Source organism: Ovis canadensis, chromosome X, assembly GCF_042477335.2.
Source record: "Ovis canadensis isolate MfBH-ARS-UI-01 breed Bighorn chromosome X, ARS-UI_OviCan_v2, whole genome shotgun sequence".
Taxonomy (NCBI): domain Eukaryota; kingdom Metazoa; phylum Chordata; class Mammalia; order Artiodactyla; family Bovidae; genus Ovis; species Ovis canadensis.
The window spans coordinates 54,423,578-54,428,674 of NC_091727.1; the positions used below are offsets into that span (position 1 = coordinate 54,423,578).

The 5,097-nt window shown below is 46.9% G+C and overlaps 1 long non-coding RNA gene across 1 annotated transcript in view; it reads right to left on the reverse strand.

Annotated features, from left to right (window-relative positions):
• The window catches only part of LOC138931028 (uncharacterized), a 36,737-nt gene that overhangs the window by 18,869 nt on the left and 12,771 nt on the right, over positions 1-5,097 (reverse strand). The gene's annotated exons all lie outside the window — the stretch shown is intronic.

Consider the following 5,097-nt stretch of genomic DNA (forward strand, 5'->3'; position numbering starts at 1 on the left):
TCATCAAGTTTTTTTAAAAAATAGGTTTCTGTATACAGGTCTTTGTTTCTTTACATGAATTTATTCCTAAGTATTTTATTCTTTTCATTGCAATGGTGAATGGGATTGTTTCCTTAATTACTCTTTCTGATTTTTCCTTATAAGTTTATAGGAATGCAGGGGTTTCTGTGTATTAATTTTACATGGTAGGCGCATTCTTAATCACTGGTCCACCAGGGAATTCCTGGCCTGCTTGTCTTTGGGTGTGGAGTGCTCTGAGCTGTGACACACGGAGAGATTCCAGTGATCACCACCATGACCAGGACACAGGCCACGTCCATCACCCTAAAAACGCCCAGGTGCTGACCTTTTCTGGTTTCCCCTCCCACACCCCAACCCCTGGCACAAGGATCTGTCCTCCTTCGCAGCATTTTGTCATTTGCAGTTTTAAAATTCCTTACGTATTCTGAATGTAAGACCTTTCTCAAGTCTGTGATTCACAAACATCTTTCCCCGAGTAACAAATAGCTTCCCTTTTCATTACAGGAGACATGAGTGATGAAATGTACTTTTCCTCCCCACACTCAGAGCCCAATGTTGTGTAGCCAGCAAGTGCCTGTGAGATTCTTCAGAAGTGAAAATAAATTCTGCTGTCTGTCAGTCTGTGCTCTCAGATATCCCCCAGAGCTTTATTTCTGCAGAAATCCACGAGTCTTCTGCAGACAGAGGCACTTGAGAACAGGTATATTTATTGGAGTCTGAACTTGTGATCTCATCAGAGAGCTTCAGAGCTCAACCCATCTTGCAGGACTTGTCTCCCAGCTCCAAGGGAGCTTTTCTTCCTGAAACTCAGAGGCATGAATTTAGTCAGTGTGGGCACGTTTAGCTGGGCTAACATGGCATTTCAAGGTTGTTCATCCTTTATGAGGTATCAGACCACATTCAATATATTTCTTTCTGTCACCTTATTTACTCCTCCTTCAAAGACTCATCATTTTGGAAGAGTTCAATCCTAATTGATGAGGTGAGAAAGCAGAGGACAGGGAAGTTAGGGGGATGGCCCAGAGTCACATAGGCCGCCAGAGGAAAAGTGACCCACAAACCTCGGCATCCTCCATTCAGAGCCCCCACTCTTTATTTCTTCAGTAAAGTTGCCATGCATGTGTGCAGGTTAAGTCATATCAGCCATGTCCAACTCTTTGCGACCGCATGACTGTAGCCCGCCAGGCTCCTCTGTCCATGGGATTCTGCAGGCAAGAATACTGGAGTGGGTTGCCATGCCCTCCTCCAGGGGATCTTCCCAACCCAGGAGTCCAACCCACGCCTCCTGCAGCTCCAGCATTGCGGGAGGATTCTTTACTGCTGAACCACTGGTGTGGCCCAAAATTAACATATGATATTATATTTGTTTCAAGTGCACAACAGAGTGATTCCATATTTTTGAACATTGTGAAATGAATTGCTATGATAAGTTTGGTTACCATGTGTCACCACAGGGATTTCTGACAAGGTTATTGACTATATTCCCTGTGTGTACATTCCGTTCCCATGACTTATTTTATAACTGGAAGTTTGTGTCTCCTAATCCCTTCCCTGTTCTACACATCTCCCTACTCCCTCCTCCTCTGGTAACCACCAGTTTGTTCTCTGTGTCTCTGACTCTATTTCTGTCTTGTTTCCCGTGTTCTCTTATTTTATTTCTGCAGTTCCACATGTAAATAAAATGGTGTGGTATTTGTCTTTCTCTGTGTGTCTAGTTTTACTTGGCATAACACCCTCTAGGTCCATCCATGTTGTCGACAATGACAAGATTTCATTCTTTTTTGTATTGCTGAGTAATATTCCACTGTGAGTGTGTGTGTGTGTGTGTGTACACCATTTCTTCCATTTTGACTCATCTATCGATGGGCACTTAGGTTCCTTTCATTTCTTGGCTCCCCTTGGCTGTAAATGACGCTTCAGTGAACAGAGGAGCACATATATCTTTTGTGACTAGTGTTTCTTCTATTCTTGAGAAAAATACCGAGAAGTGGAACTGCTGGACCATATGGTAGTTCTTGTTTTCAGTTTTTGAGGAAAGCCTCATTGTCTCCATAGTGGCTGCACCGATATACATTTCCACCAACACTGCACGAGGGTTTCCATTTCTCTACATCCTCCCCAACATTTCTTACTTGTTTTCTTTTTGATAACAGCTACTTGACAGGTATGAGGAAGTACTTCACTGTGGTCTTGATTTTCTAATCCCTGATGAGGAGATGTTGAGCATCTTTTCATATGTCTATTAGCCATCTGTGTCTCGTCTTTGCAGAAATGTCTGTCTATTCAGTGCTTTGCCCCATTTTAAAATCGGGTTTTGGGTGTTTCTCCCAATACATTCTATGAGTCCTTTAGCTATTTTGGACATCTACCTCTTTTCTGATGTATATCACTTGCTCATATCTTCTCCCACTCAGCAGGTTGCCTTTTTCCTTTGTGATGGTTTCCCTTGATGTGTAAAAGCTTTTTCGTTTGATGAACTCCCATTTGTTTATTTTTGCTTTCGTTGCTCTTGCCTGAGGAGACATGCCAAAAAAACTATTGCTAAGACCTATGTCAACGAGCATACTGCCTATGTCTTCTTCTAGGAGCTTTATGGTTTATGTTCTAACAATTTCGTCTTTAATCTTCTGTTGTTGTGGTTTATTTTTGAATGTTGTGTAAAAAAGGGGGGTCCAGGTTTCCATAAACATTTATTGAAGAGACAGCGTTTTCCATGATGGATGTTCACGGCTCCCTTGTCATAGACTAATAGGCCATGTAAGGGCAGGTTTATTTCTGACAAAGCATCCACAACTGTATCCTCCATAAAGGCTGGGGTGACGTGGGAGGACCCGGTGACTTCCGTGTCCATCCGCAGCTGGTGGCACACCAAGTCTGGATAAGGTACGTCCCTGATGGTAGCCACAGTGCGCTGGGGCAGGGATGGTCATCCCCACCTGGGGCAAGTTCCCCAGGGTGGGATGTGATGGGCTCACTCCAGCAGCCAACCCAGGTTGATCCTGCCCTCATTTAGGCAGTCATGAAGGTTTTCACTGTATATGTTACATCTCCTCCATGCCATGCCAGGTTGGCTGTTGAGACAGGGAAATGAGGAGGAATTGCATGGCCAGTCCCTGCCCTCGAGGTTGAGTCATTAAGCAGAGAGGAGATCTGACACCCTTAGATGTGGTGGCGAGTGCATTACTGATCCCCTGTGAGGCTGCGTTGCTAGGAGACGAGAAGAATGACAAGGATCAGGGTAGATGAAGTGGACATGGCGGGGGAGGGGACAGGGTACTCTGGGTCCTTGCTGTGCCAGTCCCAACTGCAGAATTACCCACAGCCTGCATGAGGGCGACCGGAGGATGGATAGGCGGCTATAAATGAAGATATCAGCTGTGCCACCCCCTCCCCACCTCAAAGTCTGTATCCCCAACCTGTGCATTGGGCGTTGGTGATCTGGGGGTCACTTCTGAGCAGCATACTCTCCCCAGTTACAGAGTAGGAGCCAGAATCCGGTGATGGGCAGAGATGTGCAGCACGTCAAATTCTAGGCCGGAGACCGAGCCTTAGGAACCAACAGGCCAGAGAATCCTGGATGGGAGCTGGCTTAAATGTAGTGGCCAAATAACAAATCTTAATGTACCTGCAGCAAGCAACGATACTGAACCATTCATATAAAGACCTTCCCACAAAGGGCAGTCCTGGGCCTCCTGGTTTCATCAGTGAAATCTATCAAGTTTAAAGAAGAAATAGCACCCATCCTTCACAGATTCTTCCTGAGTAGACAGGAGGGAGGAGGGAACGTTTCCTAATTCATCACTGCAGCAGGAACCAAGATCAGCTCCAGAAAACGAAATTCCTAAACTGCAGCCACCCTTCTGCCCAAAGACTCCGTTGGGTCATTGTACAGTGTGTCCCCTGTGAGTCCCAAGTGTGAATGGGGTGGAATCCTCCTTTCCTGGAGTTCCTCTTCATTTATTGTCACACAGCCCTTGTCTGAGCTGTCTCACCTCTGCCTGCCACTGCCTCTGTGGGCCGTTCCCCCGCTGTAACTGGGATGCTATTTTCTTTGGCTTGTCTTTCATTTGACCCATGACTTACCATACAATATCCAGGTCAAACGGGGCATAGTGTAGAATGTGTCCCTTGCCGAGTACATCTAGGAGACGCTGTTGTCACATAAACCCCACGCCCCTGAATTATAGAAAAACAGAGGGATAAAGAACACAAGAGTCAAATATGCCAAAGGTGCCTGAGATGTTGGCTAAGATGAGCACTGAAGAGTGTCTGTGGGATCAGGAAGTATGGATATTCATGATGGCCATGATGAGACTAGTTCCAGTGGAGGTACTGGGACAAAAGCTCCATGGAAGGGGGCTGAGGAGAGAATCTCTCAGCAGAATTTGAAGCAGTTTTGCTTTGCAGGGCAACCGGTAATGTGCCAGTAGCTGCATTCTAGGGTGGTGGAAAACGGTTCCTGTGCTGCAGAATGCTCCGATGTAGAGGGAGCAGGGGCTGGTTCAGGAGAGAGGAATGATAACTGCAGGGGCAAAGTCCCTGAGAAGGTGCAAGGCATGGGATCCCAGGCAGAGGTGAGGGGCTGGGTGCAGTCACGAGCACGCTTTCAGAGAGGCAGCAGAGTGACAGGGAAGAAACATGCAGATCGGGACTGGAAACTTGAGTAATCCCACCGGATTGCTTGGGTATTCTCCACGAATTATTGGCGGGTGGGGCTGGTAGTAATTAGCATGGAAGAAGGTTACGAGTGTATAGTCTGGAGTGTAACTAGGTGACCGTGAAACTAAACAGCGGGCTACTCCGGCCATGGATTTAAGATAAAACACTTCTGTAAAGTTGTAAAGTTTTCTCCTCGATGCTCAGGTGCTCAGACACAGGCAGGGAGTGGGCAGGCAAGAGGGTGCAAAGGAGCACAAGAGGTATGTTTGCACGGGAGAGGTGTGTTAGCCAGGGACAGCTTCCAGCCTTGGCTCAGCCCTTCCAGGAGGGGTCTGGTGCATGGTGTGAAAGGACGCGCGGTCGGTGAGCTGGGTCTCCAGGAGGTTGTGGCACTGGTGCGAGGGAGCTGGAGGATAT